Genomic DNA, 21,964 nt, shown 5'->3' on the forward strand with positions numbered 1-21,964 from the left:
GTGACTCTTCTTTTATTTCTCATCTTCCTCTGTGAATTGTCATTTAATTTTATGAGTTTCAGAAGGGACTATATGGCTGAAGTTTGGAGGCTTCGATTACACCCTGGGAGGAATCTTTGCGAAAGGTATCTCGTGACAGTCTAAGGTGTGGAGTCCAGTGCTGCAGAGTCCTTTTTCTTGCGGTGCCTAATCAAACTCCTTGTCACTGGCATAAACAAGTCCCGGGAGTGACGGGAAGCCATCGGTGCCTATCGAACCTGGCAGCCCGGGCACAGCCGCTGGTTCTGGCAGCTCCTGCTCTGCCAAAACTGAGGCAGAGTCTTGAGGAGAAAGATCACTTTATGCTTCCCTGCTTTCTTTTAGTCTCAGCTGTCTACAAGCCATCATTATGCAGGCACATATGGTCATTCTTACCTTGCAGCAGAGTGTTGCTGATGTACTGTGTCTGCTGTTTACTGCGGTGTGTGGAATACCTTAGCCAAATGTCCTTTATCCTCTCTAGTGACTGGAACAAAAATGAAGGTTTGCTGGAGCGAGAAAAGCGGTTTGCAAGCCTGCCAGCATCGCTGCATCGCCGGCTCCGCTGAGCAACCTCACGGCTCCTCCCCGCGACTCATTGTAGGTGGATGGATGCTGCGGGTGAACCTGAGCTTTCCAGCTGCTACGGGCTGGTTTTCCTGTGCAAACAAGCTGTCGAGCGTGTGCAGATCGACAGGACAGCAGCCAAAATGCTTCGGAGCCTGGTGAGCTGAGCCGCTGTCCCTGCCTGCACCACACTGACCGAGCAGCGACCAGCAGAGGCTGTGACCACGGGTCCCTCTGCCTTTAGAAAGGTGTGTGCGTCTGCCCAGCAGCCAGGCAGGGGCTTATTAACCTTAGACACGGAGCTGACACACTTGCCCTCCTGCAGACCGGTGGGGAGAAGTGTCATCGGGGTCTGCGCTGTCAGCTTTTGATCTTTTCAAACCTTTTTGCACTTTGCTCATGGGGTCTGTCTTGAATTTTTCTTCTATGAATGAAGTGCAGTGTTAAAAAAGCCAAGACTATGAAACATGCTCTGACATCAAACTCAATGTGCAAAATGCTTCTGACTGTGCAAGCTGTTCAGGAAGGAAAATCTCACCCCTGCCATTCCCCAGGGCACGAACTCGCACTTGGAACAAGCCTGTGCCAGTCCTGACGTCCCAGAGCTCACTGGAGCGGCTGCTCCAAGAGTGGAGCAGCCTGGACTCCTGGATCCATAAGACAGGTAAAGCGGGGTGTATTTCAGGGTGTATTTCAGTGTATTTCCTTGAGCTGTCTCCAGCTGAGCTGGTTCGGTTGGGCGATGCAGTGAAGTGCAGCATCGCTGAAGGAGCTGAGGCAGCAGCAGCGCTGTGGCTGTGCAGCCCGAGCCTGGAGCTTCCTGGCCTCGGCCCTGCAGGCTGGACTCACCCAGTTCTGGAAGCTAAGCTGCCCCAGTGTGCTGTTGAATGCGCTGATCATACACCCTGAACATGGGTCTTCGGGATGTATACCGCACCTGGCACAGGGGTTGGGGACACCCTCAATACCTTGGGGATCTACGGCATCGAACTCATCATCTGGACACAAGTCCTGCTGAGCCCAGAAGAAGGCCTGGGCTCTCCCTCTTGCTGAGTTTTGTTCTGGGTGAAATGTGGGAATTCCCTCCGTGGCGTGTGCTGTTGGGTAGTCTGGGTTTTACAGGGATCGCTTGAGCACCTGAGAAACACAAAGCCCTCTACACTCTAAGCACTGATATTCATTATTCCTGTTCAGCCCTGTTGGACTTGGTTGCTTTGTGCTGGATATGGGCTGGGTGCAGATTTGGGGTGCTCCATGTTCCTACCCTAATGCAACCGAAAGCACATTGTTCTGCTGCTCGTTGCAGGGAAGGACAGTCTGAATAATTTGTGCCTGCTGCTATGGCACTTATTTCATATTTGTCTGCTAATATGCCTAGCCACATACATTAAGGGCTTTAAATGTGATACATGTTATTAATCCTGGTGCTGCCTCTCCCTGCTCTGTACACAGAGCTGCTGTCGCTCCTGCCACGTCCTGCAGCGCGCTGGTACAGCCCTGGGGAAAACGTTAATTGAGGGTAAGGACCTCGGAGCTGGGCTGTTTGCTTAGCCAAAGCACTCAAAACCCTGCCCAAGAAACCTTGTATCAGAATTGTCTCTTTCTTTAGATTGCCTGTGCTTACAGCTCAGGGCATGCTGCAGAGACACCACCTCAGGTGGCTTCCAGAGCCTCTGTCCCTGTGGAAAGCCTGAATAATGGTGCCTAAATAAACAAAAAAGCCAGAGGTGTCCCAGATGTTCTGGGGCTCTGCAGTGGCTGAGATTTATAGTGGTGCCACTATGGCTGTGCTGTATGTGCCACCAGCTCGCGGTGCCTGGGGCTGTTCAGAAAGCGGATGAGATATCACCCCCGTGGTTTATACAGCAACACGCTCTTCAGAAATCAGCCTGCCATTTGTCCCCTATTACCAAGGCCCAGGGAAGGAGGGAGGCCAGTGGCAAACCCATTACACAGACCTGTGTGAATGCTATCAGGCTTTTATTATTATCTCCTAGCTAGGTTATTATTCTGCTCCCTTGACGATTTCTTCTATTCCATTTCTGTCAGCAGCTGTGTTTGTCAACCTGCTGCATTAATACCTGTGCCTTTGCCTCCTTGCCCCTTATTAGCTACAGGAGCTTGGTAAGAGAAGCTAAGTGTGGTGGTTTCACATCACATTAAAGAATCATGAAGCTTCTCCACGTCACAGCACCCCAGGGAGACAAGGGGGGTTTGTTGGCTGACCCAAGTCCGAGGGATGCATGTGGCTGTAAGAAAGGGAACCTGCTGAGCCCTTTGTAGTGTCTGTACAAATGCCATAGGCTGTTTTCTGTGTTGCTCAATGTCTATAAGCAAGAAACAAAAGCAACCTGTGGAGATGAGACGTGGGGAACCGGGACGGTCTGCTCTGCTGGAAACACCGACAGAAAGTGTGTAAAGGCAAAGCTCGTTCTGTCAGTAATTAATGCTCCTGTTAGTTGCTCCTCTTTTTTTGAGGATCTCAAATTGTTTAATTGTGGTGATCTAGGCACTGCACCGGTTCACAACCCATTTACTCTGTTATCTGGCTTCTGCACAGGGAGCTCCCCTTTTTCCGGGGCCTGGCATGTGCCGTGGAAGTGCAGAGGTTTGTATTCAAGCCCAGCGGTCGCTGTGCGATGTAATGCAGTGACAGCCATAAAGTTCCTGGATAGAGTTGTTACGTGATTAATAACAAGGGGAGCAGCCTAATAAATAAAGCCATTTCCTTTACCTGGGATCTGCTCTGGGACTTCCTGCTGTAGAGCTTGAATGAACTGAACAAGGATGTTACTGTTAATTAGTGTGCGTGACTGCAGCCCAATACTGGAGGATGCTGCTGAATGGTCCATCTCACCGAGCGCCCCTCCCGGCCTCTTGCTGAGCTTCGCCCTCCCTGGGAGCCGCTGTCAAGCGGAGCAGGGCAGTTGTCACCAGGAGAGGCAGTGTCACTCGTACAGTTAGCCTTCCTCACTGTAAAAGGATCAAATATGTAAGAAGTAATTTGCTCTATTGTAAAAAGATAAATTGTTCTTTCATAAGAATAATGCATGTAAATAGCATCTCTCTTTTGAAATATCTGTGAGCCCATATTTTAATATTCATTTTTACCTCCCTTCAGAGCAAGAACAGCAACGCACATCGCTGATAGATCTCCAATAAAGCCTGACCTGTTGTTAACCAGTCCTCAGGTTGGTACATGCTGCTGCTGAACTGGCGAAAATTATTCTGCCTCTATAAAAAGGCAAATCAAAACATCTCAGTAACATCCTGGAGCTCTTCCGGAGAAGCCTGCTCAAGGAACAGGGACCCCTTACACTTCTCTTGTTTTGTGACTCCTGCCTCAGACTGCTTTGAAAAGTAGAAGTGTCACTCTATTCCAGCTGGAGACGGGAGAGCAGAGGCCGTCAGTCTGGGACGGGTGAGCCGCCAGAGCAGCTGCAGGTCCCAGCGTCTCTCATGGCATAGAGTGAAGGTTGGAAATGCACATTGCCGACTCCAAACACTGAATCTTTGCTAGCTGAAAGACCATGTCCTATTGCTGACACCTTCCCGTGAGTGCCAGAGTTCACGTCATTGCCTGTGTGCTCTACAGAGCAAGCGGAGCCTCGCTGCCAGAGGAGCGCACAACCCAAAGATGGGGCAGAGTGGTTTTCTATGTGACTTTTCTCCCGTCCCATGAAGCGTTGTCCCTGCCTGCGCGTGTCCCTGGCTCCCCGCTGTGCTCTGCACATCGCTGGTGCTCCCGGAGGCTCTGGGAAGTGGCCTGCAGCTGCTGCACAGGCGCGGCACACCCGCATTGTGCTCCCTGTGACAAGCCAAGTGACACGAGGACATTGTGGCCCAGGGAGATGCTGACGGCACCCTGAGCTACAGGTAATTTGGGGTGTATCAGTTTTGAAGGGTTAGGGGCAGTCTTTGCCGGACGTGATTTGTCTTACCTCAATTCAGAAAGTGATATTCATGTTAGGACAGGAAGAAACAAACTCAGTTGTCTGCCCAGATCACTACAGACAGAGACCAGGCCATGACCCACGGTCCAGCTCAACTGCTTCTGAGCTGGAGCATTAAAACAACAGTTGAGTCAGAGAGTTGGCAGAAGATCTCACTGTGGTTATGGTGGGCACAGAGAGACTGGAAGTCTCAGCCAAGGACACGAGCAGCGACTGTGGCCGCCGAGCCGGCTGGTGCTGACCCACCCTGGGTGACACACCTGCCTGGGCCACAGCGCAGATGTCACCGCACCCGTCCCCTTTGGCAACTGACTTTCCCTTGTCCCCTCGCCCCGCTGGCTGTTAGGGACGGTTGTGTCCCCCCAGCTCTGCGCTGGCAGACAGCGTTTCTGGAGCTCTCATTTCCAAACAGCGCTGGGATGCATTAGCTTCCTCTCCCTTTCTGCTGTAACCACTTATTTGGCTCTTGTTATTAGATTATTTATAGTAATTCTGCAAAGTGTTGTGGAATCAGTAGAAGGGCACGGTGCTAAATACAATAGCATCACCTCGTGAGATCTGACATTTAAAAAGAGGGGATCTAATTACTGAAACCAAGGCAGACGGCAAATGTCAGGAAAAGCCAGTGGCTGTTGCCTTGATACCGCGACTCCTGTGGTCTGCAGCCTAGAGGAGCCGTTTGCAGCCCGTGGTTGCTCCCATGGAGCACACGGCCCAGGAGGACAACTCTGTAACCCAGACCATGCAACCTGTGCTGCTTTTTCAAACATTGTCTGAAAGCAACAGCATGAGGCTGTTCACGTTCCTGACTGACCGATAAGCCCGCTGCCACCGTCGTTCCCACACCCAGACCCTTCTGCTCAAGTTGGGAGGGTCAGATCCGTTTCTAGACCTGGCCCCAAGGTTTCCAGTCAGACCCAGTCTAAAGCGAAGTGCAGCTTTGCAGCCTGCTTTCTTCTTGCAGAGGGTTCCAGCGCAGAGCATGTCCAAGCTGTCTGAAATAGCGCAGCTGCCTAAAAGCTCAAGTTAATATTCATGCTTCGTGCAGAATTTCAAATACATCCACCTCTCATCGGCAGCGTCAAACTGTCTTGACAGTTAATGAGCTAGGCAAAGACTCTAAACCAGCAAGTTGTAACTGAATAAATATGATAAACAACCTGTTTCCAGATGGCTTTTTATGTAAAACTATTTATGCAGTGTTGATAGATGGCAAATTTTACGCCAATAAATCCTCATATTTTAAAACATTTGCCTTCTTAATTGCCCAGTTTACATGTAAAATATGTTTATGTGCATTGCTAAGTCGAAAAGTGACATGGGAACAGCTCTGGACTGAGTAAGCACTATTCCTGCAGTGGCCCATCTGTCTGCGCTCACAAGAACAGTGTCACAGGAATGTCACCTGTGAAGTCTTTGCATAGGAGGAGTCAGACTCTGATCAAGGCTGGCGTGACAATACGTGGTGCTGTTAAGCTCCTGTCCCTTGCTAGATGGCGTTTGAAGGGAACAGGAAGCCCTGACCCCACAGGCTGGTGGGACCTTGAGCTCAACCGGGGATGAAGCTGGTATCACAGTATCACAGTATGTTTGGGATTGGAAGGGACCTCAAAAGCTCATCCAGTCCAATCCCCCTGCTGGAGCAGGAGCGCCCAGGTGAGGTCGCACAGGAACATGTCCAGGCGGGTTTTGAATGTCTCCAGCTGGTGCTGGTGCTGGGAGCAAGGCTGTGGTTTGTCGGTGGGTGGTGGGGCTGCTGCACTTACCAGTCACGGTGCCTCTGCTTCACACCTCTAAAATAGGACAGCTGGTGCTCTGTCTCCTGGGGATGGCTTTGGGGTAGGTCCTCTGGTGGCTCTGAGATACCCTGACCCTGCAGACATTGACATCTGAGGGACAAGTCAGTTGTGCCCCAGTCTAGAGGGTCTCCTGCAGTCTCCTCAGATCTCTTCTCCGCCGAGGGGTTCCAGTATGTCAGTCAGAGGACACGGTGCTAGAGCAATGACAGCTCGTTCCGATGAGAAGACTGGAGTGAATCTGTGTAGCTCACCCAGGCTCCCTGGTGCCTTTTCCAGCTGGACCCTCCCAAACCACCAGTTGTGCCCCTGTCTGTCTCTGCCACCTGCACACAGCAAGGGCAGGATCCGGACCACACGCAGGTTGGCTTGTCCCTCTGTCCAGTTGTGCAGTCAGTCCTCACCACTGCATTTTGGGCAGAGGTAGCACTTTGTGCTGCCTCCTAGGGGAGAACCCATCCTGCCCCTCCATGGAGCTTTCTCCAGGGCCAGCCAGGACCCCCTCCCCATCCCCACCACTCACTGGAAACACAAACTGCACAGAAAGAAGAGAAATGAGCGTCTGGTGCTGAGCCTGGATCCCTAGCCACCGAAACACGAAAGGGGTCTTCCAGGGGGTGCTGGTTTCGTCCCAAGGAGCTCAGTAGCGGCAGAAGCAGGAGGGACAGAGCCCTGTTAGGCACATGGCCTCCCAGCGCAATTAGTTCATGGTTTATCTGCATTCTGGTTACTGGCTATTTGCTCTAATAGATTTAATAATGTTAAACATTAACATTAATTGACACCAAGCAGATTTATCCCTTTAAAAATGTTTACTCATTTAGGATTCCTGGTGGTCATTGGGCTCAGCTTTACGGTATATGGGGTGTTTTATTTAGCCTTTAACTCATTTATTGGGTGTTTATAGAAGAGGGCTTCCCTGAGCAATAAAACCAGAGGGCTTTGCACACAACAGCTGTGTCCTTCTGACAGGTTTATTTTGGTTTATTTCTTTAAGGGATGCTCCGCCTCGCTCTGTTCTCACCTTAGCATTGCTACTGAAGTCACTGAAGTCTGCCCTGATATGTTTTTGGTGATGTTGAGACAGGGTGGTCCAGGCTGGTCCTTGCAAGGCCAGCACAGCAGAATAGGTCAGGGCAGACTCCAGCGCCCATCGCGCTTTCCCCTCTCAGCATCAGGCTCATATCCAACACTCGGCGGTGTCGGTGAATGTGGCACCACACGGGCAGACGTGCTGAGTTCCTGTCTGGCACGGGGCACAAACCTCCGCGGGGCCCCACGGTGTGGCTGCCTCTTCTCCAGTATCAGACAGGAGCCTCCAGACACCCCCGTGTCCATCCCTGACACGAGAGCGCCGGGCAGCGGCGCGGCCCTGCTGGCCCTCCAGCAACAGCAGGAGGCACGAAGGAGCGAGCGGAGCCTTTGTCCCGTCCCCTCAGGCTTCTAGGACAGCTCCGAGGGGTTTTTAGCTGAAATAATAATGTATGCGCTCAGCCAGCCTCCCATTAATCTGGGTGCCCTCATCCTGTCAAGAGAACTTGTGTGCTGGGTGTATGATACTTCATTGACTTTTAAATCAGTTACCCAATGGCTGCTCCTTAAAAGCAGCCTTTTCACTAGCAGAGGGGATGGCTGTTCTGTGTCTGGGTAAAGTCCGGCTCCCTTTCTGCGCCCTGTGAGTGTCACTAGAGCCTCTCATGACTTTTTCACAGAGACACAGGTTTAGATCAAGCAAATGATCATAAATATTGGATTGGGTGAGCCTCAAAAAAAAAAAAAACCAGGAAAAATCATTTTGGAGTAAGTTTCGGGCATTGTCCAAATTTTCCATTTTGATTTTAAGGCATTTTTTGATCCAACAAAGGAAGTGCGGCCTCATTTCATCTCCTTTCCCCCAGAAAGGGAGCTGCTCCTGTAGCACTAAAGCACCTCATCCCCATCGCCCTTTTCTGAAGGTCCCACAGAGCCTGGCGGGAAGAGAAGGGACGTGGAAGGACGACTGGCCCGGCAGCGCCACAGCCGTGAGCCTGGAAAGCAGCAGCTCAGCTTCAGGTTCCCCCATCTCCTTTTTCATTGCACATTTTGGTGACATTTGAGAGTCCTCTCAGATTTTAAAATGTATCGATTTTGATGTTTTATTACTTGCCTGTCTCTGTTTTACGGTTATTAGGGTGGGTGAAAAATTAAGATTACTGGAGGCTGCCGTGGAAACTTCTGTTTATTCAAAGGGCGTGTAGAAAATTGCTGCACCGCTGTAGGCAACTTACTGAGATTTAGGACCGTTTCAGGCTCTCGGTTGCTTTGCATAATGAACGTGGCACTTCCAGTGTCAGAAGCTCAACCCCAAGTCCTTTTTGCCCACCCAGTAACTCCCATTTCATGGGGTGTCCTGAGATCCTCTGCTGATGTCTTTCCAGCTTTTTCTGTGTATTTCTAATGAAATCGTGCTTGCTTTGGAAATAGCCATTAAGACCAAAAGCAAACAGGAAGAAAAGCCCAAGCAAACACACGCTTCCATTTTTTTCAACAGTGGCCTGGAAAGGCAAAATGTTTCATTTTGGCTCCCAACAAATTTCTATTCTGTCTTTCCTGCGAGAGTGAGAAAAGCAACAACCAACCAACAGCAAAGCAAAGTGAGGCTCCCCAGCAAGAGCCTGTTGCCACACTATGTGTATCAATTGTCTTCTACAATGTTTTCAGTTTGAAATACAAAGAAACAAAATGAACAACTGTTTTCCAGGTGTTACCTGCCTTTGTCAGACACAAGCGTGTGGCCAGAGAGCAGGATCCCCGTGCTGGGGACAAGGGCGGGTTCGTGGGGACCAGCACTGCCAGCGTGGCACAGGGAGGCCGAGGGCAGCTCTTCTGCGGCTGGAGATGCGTGAACTCAGTCCCGCTGCTCCCTCTCTCCACGCTTTTGGGTGTTGTGTGATTTCAGGGGCTCTGCATCGCTCTTCCCCATCACCCAGCTGCTCTCAAGTTTCCAAGCAAGCTTTAGCGCCACGTGTGTTTACTTCTTGCCCAAACTTTAACTGCCAAGTCTTCCTAAATAGAAATTGCCTAGAGAAAACATCAATATCCAAGCACTTTCTCCCCTTCAGAACATGATGCTCTTACTTAGCCCAGCCACAGGGTCACTCGTGCTTGTTTGAAGGATGCCCGACACAATTGTTGCTTCTCCTCAGAGCCCTTTGCTGAGTTCAGGTATTGAACGTACGAGTCTCTTCCCTTTCAATCCAGCCAGAATGCTATTAGCTACAACATTTTTACAATTCATCAGCCACACCAGGGGCTCGCTTAGCCTCATTTGCTAGTCTTTCCAGCTCACTGGCAAGGTGTCCAATTAGTCTGAACAGCTCTTGGCTTTAGGAGAGTTAATTGTTTCATGTTGCACGGAGGCGGCTGGGGACTGCCCTAGATTTCCCGAGAGGATTTTTAATTATTGCTGGTGTGGTACTGGTACTCATTCCCCTTCCCCTCCCCGAATCTCTCACACGTGTTCTTCTCCATGGTGTGAACGTACCGCCGGCGTTGCTCATCCACAGTTAACTCTTGGAGCCAGTTGTGGGGGATGAATTGCAAACGCTGTTTTCCTCCCACTCTTTTGTTTGGCTTTTCTAAAGAACCGCCTGCGGATTCCGGCAGAATCACGACCAGCTCATATCCCCAACCTCTGCAATTATGGGAACCATTGTTAACGAGCAGAGAAATGGGCACAGAAAATTAGAAGCACTTGGAATTTGGCTTGTAATGTTTTACTAAGAACCTGGAACCAAGATATTCAAGGCATGTAAAAAAGTCTGTGTGTGTAGGCATAACTACAAAGCACGCTTCCCCACTGCTCATGGTTTAGGTAGAGACCTATATCTAACACCAAAGGCGGACAGGCTCAATTTCCCCATCCCAGGTAGGAACTCTAAACATGGGACTGTTGTGTACAAGGTGCATTTACGTCCCTCCCAGAAGGTTCCCAGGTGCCGGTTCCGTGGTTTCATCTGGGAAATTCTCTCATTCCCTCATGGCCATTGCTGGTTCAAAGCATTCTTGAATATTTGCTGTTATTTACTCCTTTTCCTCTGAAGGGAATTTTAAGCCTGTGTGTGGTATGGAATGGTGTAATAAACCCATGTGGCAGCAGTCCCTCATCATCAGGGATTTGGATGGAGATAAGGAGCTGGAAGGGGCAGAGAGAGACCTGAGGGCTGTCTTGGCACCGTAGGGGTGTCTGTGCAGAAGCTGCCTTCATCCCTCTGAAAAATGAGAAGTGCCTGTGTTCTGTACAGTGACCCAAGAACACTGGAACTGGAACTGTCCCCCCACTAGCCCGGTAGTAAAACTTGTGAAACAAGGTGAAAATGCTGATCGCTTCTTGCCTCCCTGCATGGGATTCCCTGTAAAATAGGGTCTTAGCCTGACAGAGACTGTGGGAGGGAAGGAAACGGATGACTGCAAGGAAAATGCCCAGGCGCAGTCTGGCCTGGCTTGCAGGAAGGCAGCCACAAGCGAGTGCTTGGCAACAAACTCTTTATTGGAAAAATGAGGCAGTACTTGGCGGAGCTGCGCGGGGCTCCTGCCGCACGCCCGCCCAGGACACGGCCCGCCAGCCTCCCAGCTAACGGCCCCGCTGCTGGCGCGGCTGCTGGGGCTCGCCTCCCACAGGCTTCCCGCCGCCTGCAAAACCGTGGGCCGGAGCAGGGGACGGCATCCTCGGCGGGACAGCTCGCCCTTCCATCTCGTTGCGTGGGCGGCCTCGCTCCTTTCCCGGTCTCCAGGCTCTGCTCTTCAGGTGCCCTTGGGAATCCTTGGCCTTCATCCATGGCTGTCCTTCAGCAGGACGCCTGGGGCGGCTGCCGCTGTTCTTGGAGAGCTCTTCCCTGAGAAGCTCCAGGATTCCAGAGTATTTGCAGAGGTCGCCTCGTTCACACTGACAGGTCACAAAGGCTTCCAAAGTGCAGCAGACACAGTCAATGACTATTCTGGCCAGATGCTCAAGCGAAGCTCCTGAAGGTGCTCTGTCGCAAGCTGCTGGTTCAGCTTGCCCTGATTTTTCTTCTTCAGATTTGTCCGCTTGGGTGGTTTCTTCGGCAGCAGGCCCTGGCTCAGATGCTTCAGAGCTGCCGGAAGCTGTGTGCTTCTCCCAGTTCTCCAGCACGGTCGCCATGAGCCCTTTGGCCACTTGTTCAATTTGCTGCCGACAACGTAGAAGTGAGATCTCCGGAGGCTCTGCAGCGGTGAGCGCACCGGCTGCACCTTCGTGTTCCGGCTCAGACTGGGCATGGGTTTGGCCCTTGCCCAGAGCATCATTGACTCTTAAGCGTCGTCCCCATTTCATGGCGTTGTTTCCTCCTTTGGGTGGAGGTGGGCCAGATGGTTTCTGAGGCTGCAGCACCCGCAGTCCTGGGCCAGATGGTGTCTGGGGCTGCAGCACCTGCGGTCCTGGGCCAGATGGTTTCTGAGGCTGCAGCACCCCCAGTCCTGGGCCAGATGGTGTCTGAGGCTGCAGCACCCGTGGTCCTGGGCCAGATGGTGTCTGGGGCTGCAGCACCCCCAGTCCTGGGCCAGATGGTGTCTGGGGCTGCAGCACCCGCGGTCCTGGGCCAGATGGTGTCTGGGGCTGCAGCACCCGCGGTCCTGGGCCAGATGGTGTCTGAGGCTGCAGCACCCGTGGTCCTGGGCCAGATGGTGTCTGGGGCTGCAGCACCCGTGGTCCTGGGCCAGATGGTGTCTGGGGCTGCAGCACCCGTGGTCCTGGGCCAGATGGTGTCTGGGGCTGCAGCACCCGCGGTCCTGGGCCAGATGGTGTCTGAGGCTGCAGCACCCGTGGTCCTGGGCCAGATGGTGTCTGGGGCTGCAGCACCCGTGGTCCTGAGCCAGATGGTGTCTGGGGCTGCAGCACCCGCGGTCCTGGGCCAGATGGTGTCTGGGGCTGCAGCACCCGCGGTCCTGAGCCAGATGGTGTCTGGGGCTGCAGCACCCGCAGTCCTGGGCCAGATGGTTTCTGAGGCTGCAGCACCCGTGGTCCCGGGCGAGAAGTGTTGATGGCTCCTGGCAGTTTGGGAGCATGCTCTAATTTGGGCAGGCGTTCCTGAAGCTTCTCCTGCAAGGTGACAGCAGGTTGTGTTGTGTCTGGCTGTGGGCTGGACAAGCGCTCCCGGCCCTGCGTGCTGAGGCGTCCCGCGGGCCCAGGACAGGGCTCTGCTCCAGCCCCGCGATGAGGGCAGAAGGGAAGGGCTTCCCCCGGGACTCTGCGTGTCTGGGGACACCCCGCTTTGCTGACCTGCTCTCGGATGGACGCCTGCTTGGCCTCCAGCTTGAGCATGGTCCGGTACTGCCTGTACTGGTTGAACTCCTTCAGCGAGCAAACCACCTGTGGGGAGCCGGGGGCAGAAATCCCCCAAGCGCTGTGAAGCCGGCTGCGCAGACCGCCTTCCCGAAACAGCCGGGCCCGGCGGGAGGGGAGCTGCTCCTCTGCACACCCTCCTCTGCGCTCGGGAACCCCGCTGAGGGAACCGTTTTGATCAGCCCCATCGCATCCAAACCTACGTTGCCATCGCTGGTGACTAAACCCTGTCTCTTCAGCCTCTCCAGGTTGTCCTTGCGTTGGTGGTAGGCCTGCAGATGTGGGTCATGCAGGCTGTTGTACTCGTTGCTCATCCGACGGCCATAGGGATCCCCAAGGTCAAACGAGCAGGAGGGCCGGTGAAGCTGTGAGAGACGTTCCAGAGTGTGAGCGGGGCAGGAAGGAGCCGCAGGGACGAACGCACCTCCCAGCTCCTCACGCACACAGGCCGGCATTTCCAAACCTGCGAGGCCCAGACTAATTCCTGGCTTACTTCCCACCACAGGAAAGATCTCTCTACTTGAGAGACTCTCCAGCGGAGAAGAAAGCCTGAGCCCAGGCGCTCTGCCTGGTGCCGATCTGCTGGTGCTGGAGGAGCACAGGGGGCTGTTTACTGCGGGGCCAGAGGGCTGCACCCAGTGCTGCACCTGCAAGGAGCTGAGCCAAAATGCTACGGAATGCCGCTGCTCTGGGCACGTTCTCCTTTCTCTGGGCACCGGGGAGCCAGGAGCTTCCCTCGAGTCCCCAGCCCCGGCCGACTGAAGGGCTGCAGCTCCCGCTGTAGAGCAGGTGGCCACGAGGACTTCTCGGGATGACAGGGACCCCATAAAAGAGGAGAGCCCTCCTACCCCTTTCTTCTGCCTTTACCTTTTCTCCCAGCTTTCCCCTGCTGAACACAGGCTTGGAGCCGGGTGTCACGGGGATCTTGACACCGAGGGTGAGGTCCAGCAGCTTAGGGTCCATTGGGCCGGTAGCTGCTTCTCCCAGGTGTTGTCTTCTGTGTCCGAGCTAGGAAGACAGAGACCCTCAGGCACAGCTCAATGAGCCTCCTGCCCAGCGGCTGCAAGAAAGGGCCCGTCCCAATGCCCCCGAGCAGCCCCGCCATGTCCCAGGCTCCCCGGCTGAGCCCTCTCCATCGCCCCGCTGCTCACCTCTGCCTGTTTGACAGTGCCCTGAGCACCGCGTCTGCCTTTGGGACAGCAGCGGTGAGACTGTGCTGCACAGCTCGTGCACTCAGCACCGCGTCTGCCTTTGGGCAGCAGCGGTGAGACTGCGCTGCACAGCTCCTGCACTCAGAACTGTGTCTGCCTTTAGGACTCCAGCAGTCAGACTGTGCTCCACGGCTCCTTCCAAGAGCTCTCCTAGAGCTGTGTCCTGCGCTGGCTCCTGTCGCTCCAGAGGCACCCGGCAGCAGATGCCACGGCCGCTCTCCTGGCGAGCGGCTTTATAGAGCACTTGCCATTGTGGCGTCACAGTGCTGCTGCATTGTCGCATCACCTTGTTGCCGTGACGCTGCCCTGCTGCTGCCCACTGGCCTGTTGCGGTTGAGATGGACAAACGACATGGCCCAAGCTCTCAAGTACAAACAGCAGTCTCCATTTATTGCCACAAACGCCTTTTTATGTAGCGTTTACCAGTTCGTGTGTCTTTTTGCTATTGGTAACAGGCTGCAATAGTAACATATCATTGGCTAATTTTGCTAATGTCGATGTTACTCTTTTACTCCCTTCTTTCTCATGAGTACACCTTAATATATCCATATACTCCTTTACTCCCATCTTTCTCATGGGTAGGCCTTAATATCTTCAAGGCTAATTTCTGTTCCCATACCCTCTGTCCTGGAATCCATGGACCCGCCGTAGTTTCCCACACCAGTATTTTCCTGGCCCAGATTGGAGGGGTCATCTCCACAGGCCCCTTCTCACCTCAACTCTCCTGTGATGCTGTGAAGCAAAGCAGCATCCTCAGCAACCGGGAAGAAAGACAAGGAACCGCCACACCAAAGACACTGGGTCTTGGCTCGGGTTTACCCCCTTTTCTCTTTCAGAGCTCTTCCCTGCCATGGGCCAAGCAGCCTCAGCTTGGGGAATAGCACTGAATTGGATTTTTGTCCCATCACTCTCGACATCTAATTCTGGATTCACATCTCATGAATTGCAGAGGACAAACCAGGGCTGCGGGACACCCCTCTCCTCCCCTTTCCTCAGTGTCCCCTTCAGCCCAGACACCTCTCTGCCCATTCCCGGCCTCCCTGCCCTCACTTCTGCTCTCACTTCCCAGTGCTTTTTGGCTGGATTTGGTGAGGTCTCCGACAGCCCGTTCCCCAGCTGGTGTCGGTCCTGCCGAATGGCAGCCCGACCATGGAGCATAACAAGTGCACGGCCGTGTTTGGGGTCTGCGGGGCATTCCCTGTCCTCCTCCAGTCATCCTGGCAGCTTTTGAGCTGAAGAGCTCCTGCCAGGCTGGTTCGTTACACAGGGTGATCATTGTGCATGCAGACGGTGACCGTGGGTCTCATGGGAAGCAGCAAGTGCACAGCCCAGGTGTTGTAGGACGTTGGCACCCTCACCTGAGGGAGCTGAATTATTTAGTGGAAAACATCTAGAAATGGGGTTTAACCAAAATCATTCAGCGCTCCAACAATGTTATGAATCATAGAATAGAATCATAGAAGGGCAACGCAGCTGGTGAGGGGCCTGGGGCACAAGTCTGATGAGGAATGGTTGAGGGAGCTGGGCTGTTTAACCTGGAGAAAAGGTTGAGGGGAGACCTTATCACTGTCTACAACTGCCTGAAAGGAGCTTGGAGCATCGAGGGTGTTGGTGTCTTCTCCCAGGTAACAAGTGAGAGGACAAGAGGAAACGGCCTCAAGTTGCACCAGGAGAGGTTTAGATTGGATATTAGGAAAAAATTCTTCATGGACAGGGTCATAAAGCAGTTGAACAGGCTGCCCAGGGCAGTGCTGGAGTCACCATCCCTGGAGGGGTTTGAAAGGTGTTCAGATGAGGTTCTTAGGGACATGGGTTAGTACTAGGCTCAGGTCAGGATATGGCTGGACTTGGTGATCCTGAGGGTCTCTTCCAACCAAGGTGATTCTATCATTCTGTGAATAAGAAAGCACCTACAAGATCCAGGTCTCATCTGGGCATTGTTACAGATCTAGAAATGGGAAAAGGTGGAAACCCAGTGGCTGAGCATCCCTGTGGAGGGCGAGACTGTCCTGCTTGGGAGGTTTCATCCTACAGAAGGGACCGAGTGCAGCTGGTGGAGCCAGGGTGAGTCCTGCAGAAATGCCGTTCTGGGGCAGGCTCGGGTTTGGACATCACCAGTGTTCTCCAGACTCCCAAAATAACCCTCTCGCTGCCGCTCATTTCTGCAGCTTATAACGCTCCAGCACCGCGGCTCCAGCTCCTGCTCCTTTCCCCCACTTGCTGCCGCTGCTCCCCTCCCTCCTTTCCTTCTTCCATTATTTTTTTTCTCCTTTCTCTTTTCATTATCTTCCTGCTGCTTGGGTTTTATCTTTGACTTTTAAAAATGGGACCTGGCTGTAAAATTCACCATATAGATTATCCATTTTTCAAAAGAGTGCTCTTGACATTATGTGGGGAAAGAATTCAGGAGGAATATATATAGCTGCGATCGAGCAAACAGCAAAAACGCTTCCTCCAGAGGGTTCCTCACAGTTCACTAAGGAAAAACAAAGCCTAGACAGTGAATCATAAACCTCCAGCTTAATTATAGACACGGAGCAGCATGGTACCACAGCGCTGGTGCTGGTGTGCACAGCTGTTCATGCCCCGCACAGGCAAGGAGCTGATGGAGCACCGAGCTAAGTAATCCTTCAAAAATACTCCATGTAGGAAGAGAAGCGGTGAGAACTATTAGCAATTTCAGAGTGTCAAGGAACTGGGCATTTCACTTGGGGGAGGGAGGTGGGGAGTCGGTCAAAGAGTTTTCATCAGTGGGGGAAGAAAGATGGGGTGAAGAGAAGAAAAACAGGAGCAACGTGGAGGGAAGCCGGGAGAGAATGATGGCAGTGAAATCTTCCGTCCTGTGAGAGGGGCGGTGCGGAGATGGGGGCAGCGGATGGCAGCAGCGGGGCGGAAATTACGTGAACTGACTCCCTTCTGGTAAATACATTCTAAAATAGCTGTTATAAGGGAGGCGGGGGGCCAGACACGTGAGGGACGGGGACCCCCGGGATGGGTCGGCCAGCAGGAGCGGGGGACAGGCTGCACAGCCAGGACATCCCCGAGTCCTTCGCTTTCCTCTGAGCCATCTCAACGCCCAGGGGGCCGTGTGACATAAAACCGTGCTGACAAACAGGTACCAGCCCACTTCCCACGCCAAGGCTGTGCATTTCCTATCACGAGTTAAACACAGCGTGTTTTACCTCCTTCACCCTGTTTTTACACGCTGAAGAGCAGTGTAGTTCTTCCCACAGACCTCTCCAACATCTAGTGTGAAGCTGTTACATTGCAGTGCGCTTTTTTTTTGCTTAGTTATATAACTGATGCAAAAAGCACAGCTCTTGATCAGATTGAAAGCTTAACCAGGTACCAGGCAGAAAAACAGTGAAGACCATCCCTGCTCCAAAGCATTTATATTCGTAGGACGGGTTAGACACAACCCAAGGAGGGACACGCCAAGGGACTCACATCAGTGCAGTGATGTCTCTGTAGGGCAGCATGTTTAATAGCACAGCGTGAGATCCCAGCACACTTGTGTCGTGGCTGTGCTGAGGACTGGTGGAGGCGCTAAAAGATAAAAACCAGGCACACGCTCGCATCACTTGTCCATCCTGCTGGCCCCCGCCTTGCAGTCCCAGTGAAAGGGTCCTCAGCTCAGGCTGCTGGGTTTGGTTCCAGGGAAGAAATTCAAGCAAGTAACATGAATTGAGGCCAGTCGACTTGGAGATGGCCCAGGGACTTCATTTTTCGCATGTTGGGGCCCAGCCCTGTGCCCAGGTGGAGCAGCTGGTGCCACCAGAGCGTCTGTAGGAGCTGGAGCTGCCGTGGGCAGGGGCTGGGAAAGCGCAAGGAAAGGGGTTTGCTGAGAAACCCTTACAAGCGGGCAGATGATCTGGGTCCTGGAGCAGATGAGCCTCCTGCTGGGGATTCATCTGCAGGACTCCAGCCTCCGCCTCTGTAATTTGGCACCGGTTCGTACAGCAGAGACTTGGCCTCCTTCCCCTGGCCTCTCCCACTTCTCTGTTTGAAGAGAACTTCATCTTAGATCTCAGATCTGTGATTCCCTCTTCCCATTACCCCTTTGATCAGGTTGGTCTCTTGTTTCTCTTCCTAATAAAGGAGCAAATTTAGCAGCTCTGGAGGAGCTAATGGACGGGTTCTTCCATCATCCTCAGAACCATTACTGCTCCCTTCTTCCCTCTCAGTACAGCACATTTGTATCTTTAATTTAAGAAGGTTATCTGTCAGAAGTGATATCTCAAGGTAGCATTGAGCTGGATAAATATGTCAGAGACAATAGCTCCTGCTGTGAGAAACAAATGTTCAGAAAATACACGCTTTGGAGGATCTCAGGACTGGGAAAACCAGGCCAGACTGCCGTCTCTGTTTCAGAGTCACTCGTTGCCCTCCCTCCATCCCCTGGTATCAGGGTCTGGGAGCAGAGGGGGCAGAGACCAGCTCGGCTGCTCCGCCAGCTCAAAGAGGGAAGAGTCCCTTGGGGAGGGCAGCGAGGGGGTGATCCCGTTACACATGTTAGTTAAGCTCTTGGCATAGATGGGAAATTATCAGAGAAAATGGGACTTAGACACAGAAAAGACACGGTGTTGCCTGTAGATCCCTGTGGCTTGAGGCCCTGCAGCAATAGCTTCCTCTCAAAGGAGCCCAGAGCTGTTTCCTTTTAGATACAGATGCAGGTAGAGGTTCCACCCCCAGTTCTCAAATGCAATGAAGATGGAGGTGTTCTGGTCCAGACTGGTGCCTAACCAAGGCTGTTGTCCGCTTGCCCAACATCTTCTGAAACACAAAAGGCCAAACAGTAGATCAGATGGTTTTCCCCCCAAAGAGGGAAAGCAGAAATGATGTCTGTGCCATGGCCACCTCCAGGAGTCACAGAAGGGAAGGGAGGCACTTGGGGGCCAGAACAAGCGGCTGGTGGGGACAAGGGCAGGACCCACCACCACATTGGCAAGGAGCAGAATCTCTCGTTCGTGCTCAGCTCCCGCAGTAACTGCCCACGGCAGGACTGGTTTGCAGTGGTGCAAGCCTGTACTTTCTAGTAACCATCCCACCAGCTGGTTCACTTTGGGGGCCATCTGATCTATCCATCTGCTTGTGTTTGTCTCAGACCCTTAAGCTATTTGGGTCCAACTTGCCATCTGCAGAGCGCCCAGCATAAGGTGGGTGCAGGCTGCTCTAACTCCTCTGGATTTCCAGGTGTTAGAGCAATGAGCAAAGCAAGCCCTGGATTATAGAAAGCACAACTCCAGTGCAAAACCACACTCTTCTGAAATACAAACCAGCAAATATGTGAAAAAAAAGTCACCTCTAAAGCTGGCAAGAGAAGGGGACACATCCTTCTCTTTAATCCCACGTTAAAACCAGTGGAATTAGTATCTCCACAGCAAATAAAGTGAGGGACAATGAGGCTGGGGGAGATGCAGCCTCTTGCAGCCCCTCCTGGTTTCCAGGGTAGAGCGTGACCCCTGTTGACCAGCACTGAGAAATGAATCCCATGCTGGGAAGAGCAGGAGCAGCCACAGCCCCAGCATAAACAAAGCCGGTTCAGCTTTGAAGATGAATACCTTAATCCCAGAGGTCGGTAGGCTAATGACAAGAAATACCAAAGTTAAAGGAGGCAATCGCTTCAATCAGCGAAGTTATTAAAATCAGTCTTGAAGCGCCCAAAGGTCCTTGCTGCTGCTGTCAAAAGGAACAGGAAAAGAATCCCGCCTTGGGTAAATCTCAGCTCTTCGAAGAGCTCAGTCTTGTTTGTGGCTGCTCCGGGAATGGCTGCTTGGTTCCAGCGCAGTGCAGCTGTGAGAAGGGCCGTTCATTCACTGCTGCTGCAGGCTGCTGGCAGCCAACACAAAACTCGGAACAGTACTTCTGGAGACCTGTGTTGGAAATGGGTGTGTGCTATTATGAAATGCGTGTCTCCTGGGAATGCACGTCCCAGGAAAGCAGTGGCAACATACAAACAGAATTAAAGTTATGGCATAACCAACGCTTCTAACAATGATCTCCATGTGTTATGGAAGATGGATTGGGATCTGCCCAAGCCTCTCAGTGCAGCTGGATTCAAATACTTAGGAACTGCACTTCCTGTGGTGGGGCTGCCCCAATCTGGGGTCAGTCCAAACCTTCCTCTGTATTCTCCACTTTTTGCAGCAAGCTCCAGGGGGAAATTCTGCTGTAATCCCCAATCTGGTGAATATTGCATGTAGAAATAAAGACTTATCAGCACTTCAGTGACAGGATCACACACAGTGCTCCAAAGTGGTGCTGGTTTGGGTGTGCAGACAGATTTACAGCTGCATGTTCATGTAAATAGAGCTGCAGAGATGCCTCTGGGTACTTCTGTTGCTTTAAGTGCATTTGCTACTGAGTTACTCAAGGTAGTAAAGAAAGGAGCCAGCTGCAAAGAATTGCAGAAGGACCTAAGAGACTGGGTGAGCAGGCAACCAAATGATGGATTAAGTCGAATATGGATAAATGTGAAGTGATGCCCATGGGTTAATAAGCAATTCTGTATTTCTGATATTGTGCTTTGAGCCTGCAGGGCGGGGGTCTCGAGGCTATAACAAATTGCTCCGTGAAAATTCAGAAATGGTCAAAAAAAAGCAAATGAAATAGTAGGAATTATTAGAAAACAAAATAGAGAACGTCTATTCTGGTGCTTTACGCCACTGCATAAATTCATGACTTGCCTGCATCTTGAAAGCTGGGCACAGGCTGCTCTTCCAGTTCTGAAAAGAGTGGAAATGGAACATGTCCAGGGGAAAGCAGGAAGAGTCATCGGGGGTGTGAAACAGCCACCCAGTGAGAAACAGCTCAACAGATTAAACCTTTTGGGATGGGAAACAGAAGGTAAGAGAAGAGGCACAGAAGGTGGAATGTGGCAAAAAGGAGACAAATTGCTATTTGTGGTCTATTCTAATGCAAGAATCTGGGATCATTAAGTGAAACCGGTAATTGAAAGGTTCATAACAAGCAAAATGAGGCACTTTTCACACATCACATAGCTCAGCTGTGGAACTTCTCACTGCAGGAACCTGCAGATACGGAATTTTAGGTGGGTTCAAAAAACATCTGGGCAAGTTCCTAGAAGAAGAATCCATTGAAGGGCCCTAAATTAAACAGAAAGCCGAGCCTCTGGCTCAGGGAGTGCACGAGCTGTGTGTTCCTGGCTCCTGGGACAGGGAACAGAAGAGCTATCATTATATTTGCTCCCTCTCGTCTGCTGTCAAAGGCAGGTGCTGAGCTCGGTGGATTTTTGCTCCAGTCTGATACAGTTGTTGACCTTAACTGAGTGTAGTCAAAGAACACACTCTCTGGTGTCTAAAAGCACTTTAGTACAAATTGATCTCCTTTTGCTCCGGCTTTATGCTTGCGAGCAGCCCACCTTGTGCTCTCTGCAGTGGATTTGGGTACGAGCCCGGGTGGTGCAGGTTGGCGGGGTGGGGGGCGCAGGGACCTGGGCACGGGGCAGCATCGCCCCCGCTGCTGCTCTCAGCTTCCCGAGCACATCTCCAGCCACCAGCAGAGCATCCCGCACAGCCTTCCGCCCCCCGAGTGCCACCCCAAGCTCGTGGCTGGTGACAACACAGTACATAGGCAGCGCCTATGTGGCCACGTTTATTGTGCAGGGTAACAGGCTCATCATTTCTGTTTGCAGAAATCTAGCCTCAGTGTAATGTTTTACATCTTTGGGGGGGGCAAGGGGAAAGAAGAGAAGGGGAGAGATGGGAAATGATAACTCATTTAAATATATGTTTTAATCAAACCCCATGAATTACTCTAGGTGATGTTTTAACAAGACACAATTGCAGGAGCTGAGCAATGCTTCTGTCGTTATGCTGTTGTGTTGTGGTGTTTGGTTTGTTGGGTTTTTTTACTTAACAACCAAAATACACAATTCAATTTACAGGGCTTTAGTCACGGTAGATGAATCTTTATGGGATAAATTCACACTCCACTTTTGCTATCAGGTTGCACTATGAGGAGCTGGGCCTTTTTATTATTATTAGACCAGGCTGTCAAAGCCAGTTATATTGCTCTCCTAAAACAAGACGCAAAATCACTTACTTCTGTGCAGCATCA

At 52.1% G+C, this 21,964-nt stretch overlaps 1 long non-coding RNA gene across 1 annotated transcript in view; it reads left to right on the top strand.

Moving 5' to 3' along the window:
* LOC135575551 (uncharacterized) overlaps nt 1-5,788 on the top strand; it is a 113,474-nt gene extending 107,686 nt beyond the window's left edge. Inside the window, exons 2-5 of the long non-coding RNA XR_010466521.1 lie at nt 503-833; nt 1,140-1,249; nt 2,038-2,104; nt 3,707-5,788. This is a non-coding gene — a long non-coding RNA (uncharacterized LOC135575551). The remainder of the gene's footprint in view (nt 1-502; nt 834-1,139; nt 1,250-2,037; nt 2,105-3,706) is intronic.
* Nucleotides 5,789-21,964: the final 16,176 nt, after the last annotated feature.

This window comes from Columba livia, chromosome 16 (assembly GCF_036013475.1).
Source record: "Columba livia isolate bColLiv1 breed racing homer chromosome 16, bColLiv1.pat.W.v2, whole genome shotgun sequence".
NCBI lineage: Eukaryota > Metazoa > Chordata > Aves > Columbiformes > Columbidae > Columba > Columba livia.